At 39.1% G+C, this 11,485-nt stretch overlaps 1 pseudogene; it reads right to left on the bottom strand.

Moving 5' to 3' along the window:
- Positions 1–9,171: 9,171 nt before the first annotated feature.
- LOC102861708 lies at positions 9,172–9,528 on the bottom strand (annotated as a pseudogene).
- Positions 9,529–11,485: the final 1,957 nt, after the last annotated feature.

The raw sequence follows: 11,485 nt of genomic DNA, 5'->3' as shown, positions 1-11,485 counted from the left end.
TAACATACTTTGGACATGTTGTGAGGAGAAACAAGTCCTTGGAGAGGGACATCATGCTTGGTAGGGTGGAGGGACAGCGCAGGAGAGGAAGGCCCTCTATGAGGTGGATTGATTCAGTGACTGGGGTAATCTGGGTGTGTTGGAGACAGTGTGATTGGCACAGGACAGAGCAGAGTTTAGGGCTGTTGTACATAGGGTCGCTATGAGTCGCAAGCCACTCGACGGCTCATAACAACAACAGGGCAATTGAAAGATATCAATACAAATGATAGTTTACTTTTGATAATTTATTAGTAATTTAAATATATGATTGTTCTTAAATCTTTCATTTCTGAGTTGCCTCTAAAATGAAGACAAGCATAATGAATTTTTGTAACATTGAAATGTCATAAAAAAGCTCTAACATTACTCATACTATTATTATACAGTCTAAGTCCTTGTAATAATCCAAACTGTTTCTCAGCATTTATTTGAATGGCCAACTAGAGAAAGGGTTCACATTGACTTGTAACTGGGGATGGTTAAAAGATAAGGAAGCACAGCCCTTCCTCTCTTTGGCAAGATCTTTGGAACTACTTTCTGTGGCTTTCTCACTGGTGAGCAAGTCCCTCACTGGGTGCTATGTATAGCTTTGTTGATTTACGCTGTTCTTTGAGAAGCACACACCCAATTTTTTTTTTCATTTGTTTCAAGTGAATAATGTTAACAGACCAAATGTCTTATAAACTTGAAATATTGTCACAGAGGATGGAGAGAAAGGAAAGCTTTTTAGATGATTTTGTAGTTTTACTTACTCATCATGATGCCTTTGTATCTCAAACTGATTGAAAATTTGGTATTTCTTTCTTAGGTTCAAATAATACATGTCTAATAAATTAAAATAATAAGATTCCTGAGGGGAATGGGCCAACTCTGACCACTGACTGTTTAGAGTAGCAGTTTCTTTCTCTTCAAGAAGGCCATCCAGGTCAAAGAAGCTGGTCTGTCTAGTCATCTAAGAAGATCCTGGGTCTTATACCTGTGTAGTTTTCTTTGAATCATATTGAAATGTATAAGTTACACCTGGCTGTATAAGTAGACCTATATAAGTAGACCTACTTGTAACCTTAAGTGTGACCAAGATAATAGAACCCTATTAGAGGAAGCACTATTGAAAAGACTGTGTTTCTTTGTAGTTGAGTGATGAGACATAATACTGTCACTACTTCCAAATGAGAGAGTGTCAATTTATATCGCTGTCACTCTTTGACCAATGCATGTTTTGGACATGTTGTCAGAAGGGGCCAGTCCTTGGAAAAGGACGTCATGCTTGGAAAGGTGGAGGGTCAGGGCAGGAGAGGAAGACCTTGGAAGAGGTGGATTGACTCAGTGATTGATGAAATGGGGGCAGGTGTGTCAGAACGGTGAGGGTAGCACAGAATAGGGCAGGGTTCAGAGTCGTTGTTCAAAGGGTTGCTGTGAATCACAGTCAACCTGATGGCACATAACAGCAACAATCCTTGAATTTTAGTATGTTCATTTAACAAGAGTTCTTTGTCACTTTTGACACCAAAGAATATTAAAATTTGGCTCAGTATTTTATTTAAATCTTATATAAACAACAAATGGGAGAAATTGATTGTAACAGAGTTTTATAGTCTACTTGAGTATCTTAAACCAAACTAGAAATATTTAAACAGATTGCTGGAATGTCAGCTGTTTTTATTCTACAATGTTTCATGTATCCAGAAAATACTTTCTATCCATGAGATGCCTCTGGCCTTTTGGACAAGAGAGCTTTTCAGAAAAAACACACTTAGTGTGAGAGTAAGGAGTAGCGTGTATTCCAGACACAGTGCAAAGACTTGAATGCCCCGGGCTCTGACAAGAATTGTGCAGCTTCATCCTCTCCCACTTTCTTCTTGTTCCTGCATTTCTTTTTACCCATGGCTCCTGATTAGCAGCAAATAGACTATTCTTTGCAACTCTTTCTCTTCATTTTTCCCCACAACACTTTTTCTTTTTTGTATCTTCCTTGCCCTCCTTTCCAAACTTTTCGAAGTACTTCACTTGGTTTTCCTTTTCTCTATCAGGTACTTTCCACCAGCATCTCTCCGCTCCTTGGAGATCTCCACATTACTAGTCTATGAGAGGAAGCAAACAACAAAACGACAGTGAGCAAGCCATGGTTCCTTGTCCATAGGGAAGCTTCCTTCCCATCTGCATCCCCAGTTTTTCATTACATGCTCATTTTTCTGGATGACCAAGCTCTGTAGAATTCACATTCTGATCAAACCAATATGATAACTGAATTTCTTTTAAAACGGTGCAGTGTAAAAGCAAGAAGGCACCATCCTAATCCATAACCCAAGGACTCCCTGTGCACCCCATCAGTGGACTTGGAGAATATGCTAAATTCAGAAGAGAGCAGCCCTACATTCAATATCTACAAAGCAAACAGATATGTAAGCAGTAGCTACAATACAGTGATAAGGACTTATTTAAATTTATTTGGGAACTTACAGATAAAGCAAGTAAATGTTTTAGGGTGGGGTAGGGAGTGAACCTAAGAGGGAGGCAAGATATCAGGAGGAGATGACCTTTGAGAAGAGATCAGAGAGGAAAAGATGCACAGTTTGTGTCCCACTAACAAGGATAATGTAAGTTCTCAAGACAGAACAAGGACAATGACGAAGGGCACAGATGCAACACAGGGAATACTTAAGTGTGTCTGGTTAGTAGGGTATGTTTTGGAGAAAGCAAGAAACACAGCTGGAAAGAGTAGTAGTGCCAACTAATGGAAGGCTTCCTGCACCTGTATAATGTGCTCGCCTGCTATGCCAAAGGATGGAAGTTGGAGTCTCCCCAGGGGAGCCTAAGAAGAAAGGCCTGAAGTCTACTGCCAACAAATCAGCTAATGAAAAGGCTACAGTGTGCAGCTCTCCTCTGACACGTGTCGACTCGACAACTACTGTTTAAAATGTGCTTTTGCTCAATTAAGCACTCTAGTGAATCCTGTGCATGAGGAAAAAACATGGAGAAGTTTAAACCCTTACAGTGACAATGAACAGATCTACATGTTTGACAGATAGCTCTGGCAGCAATTGATAGCATATCTGAGGTGGGCATGCCAATATGATAATGGTAAGAATTTAGAGAAAGGAGGAGGTGTTGTTCTTGTTGTTAGGTGTCATTGGGCCAACTATGATTCATAACAACCCCATGAAAAATAGATCAGAACCTTGTCATATCCTCTGCCATACTCACCATCTCTGATATGCTTGAGTTCATTGATACAGTTACTGTGTCAACCCATCTTTTTGAGGGCCTTCCTCTTTTTCTATTACCCTCTATGATGTCTTTTTTCAAGGAATGGCCCCTCTTGACACTATGTCCAAAGTGTGTGAGAGGACATTTCACCACCCTTGCCTCTAAGGAGCACCCTAGTTGCACTTTCTCCAAGGCACATCTGTTTGTTCTTTTAGCAATCCATGGAATATTCAGTATTCTTCTCCAACACCGCAAAGGAGCAAAATCAAGACATATATGTGAGACTTGATATGGACATAGAATTGGACTTGGAGATAGATTGTATATGAAAGGTTGAGCAAGAAGGAGTAAAAAAATAAATGAACATTATTGTTTAAATGATTGCTTAGATTTCTTTGTGTTGTTTCTGAAGAAATGGATAATAGCATTAACTGAAATATGTACGTAAATAAAATGCATGTTCAATTTTGTTTGGGACATATGTTTTCATTTCTTTGAGTATTCTTATGAAAAGGAAGTTCATAAGTTTCTATTAGACATTCTCATCAGTCAAATCCACAATAGAAATAAAGATTTGGAAATCACTGATATTTTGGTGGTATCTGAAGCCAAAGATTTAAATGAGACAGGTCCAAGAAAATGTTTGAAGGAATAAGAGATAAAACCCTAGATTAAAACCTAAAAAATAGCTATCAGGAAAGATCAAGGAATAAACAAAGAAGAGCAGAAAGACAAAAGTGTAGGAAGAGATAAAGAAATGGCTGATATCACAAACAACAGAGTTCCAGACAGGCGTGGAGAGCAGAGTTAGATATTTGAGGGTGATCAAATAATATCAAGAGAAAAAAAAAACCCAACAAACCAAAAATGTGAATTGTTGTTGTTGTTATGTGCCGTCGAGTCGCCTGCAACTCATAGCAACCCTATGTACAACGCTATGAAATGTGAATTAGATCTTGAAATTAGAAATGTATAGTTAATCTAACCACAAATAGCTTCCAAAAGGTAGTAAAAAAAAATAAAGCACCCAAAGAGACCATAACTGACATCCAAGCAGATATATGCACACCCATGGTTATGGTGGCTTTGTTCACAATAGCAAGGAGTTGGAAACAACCTAAGTGCCCATCAACAAATGAATGGATAGAGAAGCTGTGGTATATTCACACAAGGAACTCATGCAAAAGTATTCAAAATGGGTGACCCTGGAGGACATTATGCTAAGTGAAGTATCTCAGTCACAAAAGGACAAATACTGCATGGTGCCATTGTTGTAAAACACGACTGACCTCGGGGTTGGAAGGTGGCTGAGAAAGATGGGTTCAGTAATGTATACTGCATTGAAACAGATGAGGGAGAAAACTGTTTAAGAGGGAAAATTATTAGGGATTTTTGTCATGACCCGAGTCCAGAGCAAAGGCTGTATAGTGGAATGAACCTGGGGGGAGGGATTGTAAAACAATGAAAGAATTTTTCTTTTACTTTTCCTAGAGGGTAGTGTACTAGGGGATAGGGTTGGGAGGGAAGAAAAGTATAACAATGAATGAATGGAAATCCAAAGTCTCTGTAAATTGTCATTGAAATTAATAATAAAAATTTTTAAAGGATAAAAAACCCTATTTACAGACTCAGAAAAGAATTTTTGTTGTTATGTACATATTTTTGTAAATATTATCATGAAAATGTAAAAATATTCTGTAAATGGGTAGATTTTCTGTAAACATTTTGTATATCAATAGATCCCAATTGATAAAAAATCTGTTCCAGCTGACTGCCATAAATTAGTACTAACATAAGTAAATTTTTCCCGAAGTTAAAAAAAAAAAAGAATAAAGTCTAAAAAGAAAATTTTTTTAAGAAAAAAGAATAAAGCAATATTATATGGATCCAGATCCATTTAGGTAAAATTATTATTATTGTTATTAATATTATTATTATTATTATTTTTAGACAGCTAAACTATGGAACAGGAAAGAGATGAATGAGCTTAGATTTGGAGAGGAGTGCTAGGGAATGTTTTAGAGAGATGGCAATGTTCTGAAAAGCAGCATTGTAGTAATGTCTGAACAAATGTGTACTTTTACAAAAAGGCATTGAATACAAATTTACAAATGGTCATCATACAATGGATGAATTCTATGGTATGTAAATTACACCTCAACAAAATGGTTTAAAAAGTACAAGGAAAAGGCTCATAATACCTTCTCATGGCACACACTTAATCCTAAAACTACTAACCTGAATTATATTTTAGGTTTTTGTTGTTATGTGCCATCAAGTCAACTCCAACTCATAAGTGACCCTATGAGCTAAACTTACTGTCTTTCATACACAGTTACCAAGTCAATCTATTTATCCAGGGTCTTCTTCTCTTGCACTGTCCCTCCTTCCTCCCAACATGATGTCCCTCACTGGTCACTCCTTGCAACATGCCCGAAGTATGTCAGATGGAGCTTCAGAACCCTTGCCTCTAAGGAGCAGCCTGGTTTAACCCTCTCCAGGATGAACCCATTTGTTCTCCTAGCAGCCCATAGTATATTCAATACTCTCCTTCAGCACCAGCTCAAAGGCATCAATTCTTCTTCTATCATTCCTATTCACTGTCCAGCTTTCTGATATCAGGCACACCTTAGTCTCCAGACTGACATCATTGTTCTTCAGTACTCTGGAGAGGTCTCTGGCAGCAGACTTTTCCCAATGCAATTTGTCTTTTGATTTCCTAGCTACTGCTACCAAGGGTGTTGATTGTGGAGCCGAGCAAACTGAAGATGTTAACAATTTCAATCTCTTCATTGTCTATCATGATACTGCAAATGGGCCCAGTAATCAGAATCTTTGTTTTCTTGATGTTGAGCTTCAGTCCATATTAAAGGCTGCAGTCCTTGACCTATTACAGCAAGTGTTTCAGGTCCTCCTCAGTTTCAGAAAGCAAAGTTGTGTCATCTGCATAATGTAGGTTGTTGAAGAGTCTTCCGCCAGTCCTGACTCGTTTCTTTAATAATTTTTTCCTCCATACTTTCCTTTCATGACATTATGTTTCATAAAATATTTCCAATATATTGTCTTTTATAAAATTAATCACCATTGGAATATGCCCACCATTACCCTATCCTTTCAGGTCCCAAATGGATCTTTCCTATTTTCTTTACCCTTTCCCTCCACCCACCAAATTATGTAACCCTGTGATTTTGCCCCTAACCATCCTCACTTCTCTGCTCCCACATCTTCCCCCTTGGGGACCTCCATAGATATTTTACTAGCTGTTTTTGTTGTTATGTACCATTGAGTCACTTGCAACTCATAATAACCTTATGTACAACAGCTCTGAACTCTGCTCTATCCTGTATTCTCTGACACCTCTACCCCAATTACTCCAGTCACTGAGTCAAACCATCTCATTGAGGGTCTTCTTCTCTTGCATTGTCCCTCCTCCCTCCCAAGCATGATGCCCCTCTCCAAGAACTCAGCACTCCTTGCAACATGTCCAAAGTATGTAAAAACCACAGAAGCCTTGCCTCTAAGGAGCAGCCTGGTTTCACCCTCTTCAGGATGAGCATATTTTTCTCCTAATAGTCCATGGTGTATTCAATACTTTCCTCCAGCACCACAGCTCAAAGGCATCAATTCTCCTATCTTCCTTAGTCCAGCTCTCTGATGCATAGCAAGTTATTATGAAGACTATGGCCTGGATCAGGCTCACCTTGGTCTCCACACTGACATCATTGCTCTCCAATCTTCTATCTTTCTTTAATAGAATTATTTGTGTCTTCTCCTTTTTTTCCTTTTGTTAAATTTGCCAGTGGTTTGTCAATGTTGATTGACCTTTTTGAAAAAACAGCTCTGGGTTTATAGATGGTTTCAATTGTCTTTCTGTTTTCTATCTCATAAATTTCAACTCTTGTTCTTATCATTTCCTTTCTTGTAGAGGATTTGAAGTTAGACTGTTGTTGTTTTTCTATTTGATGAAGGTATTGAGTTAGATCATTGATTTTACTTCTTTCTTTGTTTTTAACGTATTTGCCTATTGCTATGAACTCCCTCCTGAGGGCTACCTTAGCTGCATCCCTGATGTTTTAGTATGTTGTATTTTCAATTGTTCTGAGGGACTTTTTGATTTCATTATTTATTTCTTCTATAACCCAATCATGTTCTAGTAGAGTATCCTTTAGCTTCTACATCGGTGGTTTTATAAGCTTTATCCTCTTGTTAATTTCTAGTTTTATGGCATCGTGGTCTGAGAAGATACTTTGGATTATTTAAGTGTTTTTTAATTTGTTGAGGCTTGTTTTGTGCTTTAATATGTGATAAATTCTGCAGAATGTACAATATGCCCTTGAGAATAAAGTTTTAGTTAGGTGCAGTACCCTGAATATATCCACAAGGTTGAGCTGGCTGATTGTATGCATCTTTGTTAAGTTTCTTTCGAGTTGACCTATTCTTTGGTGAGAATGTTGTGTGAAATTCTCCTACCACCATTATGGTGCTGCCTATTTCTTCAATTCTGTTAATTGTTATTTTATGTATTTAGCAGGTCTATCATCCGGTGCATAGATGTTGACCAAGGTTATGGCTTCTTTTTTTTTTTAAATTTTAAGAGAAAGTGTTTTATTTGAATAAAATAACATAAATTATTAGGGCAAAAAATATTTGTAGTACTATTTAAAACAGAATGATCATTCTGAAATCAAAAGCATCACTGTATAAACAGAAGAGAAAGTAGCAAGGTACACATTGTAAATATTAGAAAAGCAACTGAAGAGTTAAAAGGTAGTGTTTTACATGTACTTTTGGAAGCAGGAGTGGCATCCACTTCCTAAATAACATGCCTCCGGCAACTCTATGAACTTGATAAATGTTGATAGTTGTAGAGGAGATTCAGGCCTTTTGTTCATAGGGTTGCTATGAGTCATGCTAGACTCGAAGGCCATCAACAACGTACGTACATATATAATTTCAAAAGGAACATCTTAACATTACAAACGTAAACATCTACTAACCACATGAATTTTGAGGACACTTAGGTGAAGCAGTCCATAGGAATTTGCCCAAAACCCACACCTCTCTGGTGGTTCAAATCCACCAGTGGCTCCATGGGAGAGAGGCAGTCTCCTCTCATGCAATTTATAACCTGGGAGTACAGTGGAGGGTCAGCTGTGCATGGGTTCTAACTCAAAGGCTGGCGAAAATTATGTTAGGGAGCTGCAATGGTGGAGTGGCTACGTCTGGGGCTGGTAAGCAAAAGGCGAGAGATTTAAGTCATCACTGCCAGTCACAGCGTGACTGTACAGAGGTAACTCGTGGTTGCTGTGATGCTGAAGACTGTGGCAATGATGTTCCAATCGTGGTAATGAGTACCCACGGTGGGCAGTGTTGGCTGGAGCTTCCCGACTAAAACAAGCCTGGAAGCAGGAGCGGCATCCACTTCAGAAATGGCTTGCCTCCGAAGACTCTGCGTACGAACAGTGCTCAGGCTGTTCGTTCATAGGGTCCCTATGAGTCGTCTGCGACTCGACGGCACCAAACAACAACTGCCAGTCACGGCAGTGCTGGTGGCAGTCCACAGGGAGCCACTCTGCTGAAGCACAGGCTTGCACCACTCTGGATTTTTTAATCCACCAGGCGCTCCAAGGGACAAAGACATGATTTACAGCTTTGGATACCCAAAGTCAGCTCCGAGTCAGTTCCAACTTGACAGCAATGATAAATTTATTCATAGCTATGCTTCCATCACACATCTATTGAAATCTGCCCGGGGAGACCTCACACTGTTAAAAAAAAACACAACAAACAAACACAAAAAAACTCAATCTATTCTTCGGAAAAAACAGATGTCAAATTATCACCAAACAGAAGACCATACACAAACTTTTATCATGCTAACAAAGAAAATCATGGTTTCACTAAAAGCTGCCGACACTTTTCTCAGTAGTAACCATATGGAGGCCACTGGTTGTAACCATGGTGTCCATACTGTTGGGGGTAATAAGGCTCCTGTCTGTGTTGCTGGTAATTGTTACCCCAGGATCGTCCATGCCACTGATTGGACCGATTGTCACTTGACCACCCTCGGCTGCTGTCCCCACCTCTAAAATGTCAATTGTCTTGCAACCGGTTGCCTCTGTTTCTTTGGTTTCCACCAGCTCTGTTATTCCATTCCTCAACAATTGTTGGGGACTCGGGAGGTCACTTCAGGTACTCCTGGTATTCTTTGTCCTCTTCTGTGAATCTACTGGCAAACATCTCTTCAAATTTTGAAACTGCTTCAGAAGTGTCAGTCATTCTGAAATCCAGTAAGGACCGCGGTCTACCAGGACCCCTCCGGCGAAGGCCACCGGACAAAGTACCTCAGACTCGCAACCACCAGAGGGGCAGCAAGTCACCTGAGCGAGCTTCTTGATCTACTGTGCCAATCATTATGTAGTTCCCATTCTTATCTTTAAGATGGTTTACATTCTCAAGTCTATTTTATCAGAGATTAATATTGCCACTCCTGCTTTTTTGTGGATTCCATTTGCTTGGTAGATTTCTTTTCTTTTTTTTTTTTTTTTTTGCTTGGTCTATTTCTTTTCCCAGTCTTTTATTTTGAGTTTGTCCTCTTTATTTCTTAGCTGTGTCTCTTGCAGACAACATGTTCATAGGATTTTTTTTTTATCCATTCGCTACTCTTTTCCTTGATTGGCACATTTAGTCCACTCACATTAAGTGTGATTATTGACAGGCCAGGTTATAGCATTGCCATTTTCCTATGTTTCTTTTTTGTTGTGTCTAGTTACTATGGTCCATCTTCTTTCCTTTAGTGTCTCAGTGTGAAGGACTTCCCGTAAAATTTCTTGTTTTGTTCTTGTTTTCACAAATTCCTTAAGTTCTTTCTTTTCTATAAATGACCCAATTTCTCCTTCACATTTGATGGAGAGCTTTGCTAGGTACAGGATCAGAAATGAGGCTGGAGATAGAATGATAGGGTTCTGCACATTCAATGATTTATTCATTGCAAATACCTTCTATAAGAAACAAACGCAGCATTGTATCAGCTGCATGACTGGAGTTCTTGGTTCCTGAAGCTGAAATTGGACTTCCAGAAGTTTTCTTCGTGCGGAGCATAAAGTGTGGTCCTATTTTGTCTACACCATGTCTTCTCATAAGACTTTCAGGATCAAGAGGTTCCTGGCAAAGAAACAAAAGCAGAACCGTCCGATTCCTCAGTGGATTCGAATGAAAACTGGCAATAAAATCAGATACAACTCCAAGAGGAGACATTGGAGAAGAACCAAGCTGGGTCCCCAATAAGCCGTGCACACGTGATGCGGCAGCCATAATCAACCTAGGTTCACAAACATCGCACCACGTCAACTGGACTGACATGCTACGTGCCAAGTTTAACATTATGTCACAATCTGATCACTTTCCCTGGAATGTGTGTTTTTATGCCCCCATATTTTCAAGAAATATATGAAGCCTTAAAAAAAAAAAAAGAAACAAACGCAGGTTATACACATGGATCTCACCTGATGGCATGCATAGGAAAAAAATAGATTACATTTGTGGAAAGACTTGGTGGGGAAGCTCAATATCAGCAGTGAAAACCAGGCCAGGTGCTGATTGTGGGACAGACCAACAACTACTCATATGCAAGTTGCTGAAGTTGAGGAAAATTAAATCTAGTCCTCAGAAACCAAAATTTGATCTTAAGTCTATCCCATTCGAATTTCAAAACCATCTCAGGAACAGGTCTGAGGCCTTGAGCACCAATGAACGTGGGCCAAATGAGCCCTGGGAGAATATAAAGAAAATCGTCCATGAAGAATGCAAAAGATCATTACAAAGGCTGAAAAAGAAGAAAAGACCAAGATGGATGTCAGATAAGACTCTGAATATTGCATTAGAGCACCGAGAAGTCTAAGCTAAAGGAAGAAACCAAGAAATCAAAGAACTAAACAGAAAATGTCAAAAGGCAGCCCAGGACAAAAAAGTAAGATACTATAATGAAATGTGCAGAGAGCTGGAGTCAGAAAATCAAAAGGGCCAAACTCGCTCAGCGTTTCTTAAGCCACGGGTGGCAATACTTAAGGATACTTTGGGTAGAATGTTAAATGATCCAGGAAGTATCAAGAGAAGATGGAAGGAATACACAGAGTCACTGTATCAGAAGCAATTGGCTGACACAGAAGAATTTCATGAAGTGACATATGAGCAAGAGCCTATGGTGATGAAGGAGGAAGTTCAAATTGCTCTGAAG

This window comes from Elephantulus edwardii, unplaced genomic scaffold, assembly GCF_000299155.1.
Source record: "Elephantulus edwardii isolate Elephantulus edwardi_28Jun2011 unplaced genomic scaffold, EleEdw1.0 scaffold00287, whole genome shotgun sequence".
In the NCBI taxonomy this organism is placed as follows: Eukaryota; Metazoa; Chordata; class Mammalia; order Macroscelidea; family Macroscelididae; genus Elephantulus; species Elephantulus edwardii.
Note: the sequence above shows the minus strand (reverse complement) of the source record. Positions and strands in the feature narration are given on the sequence as shown.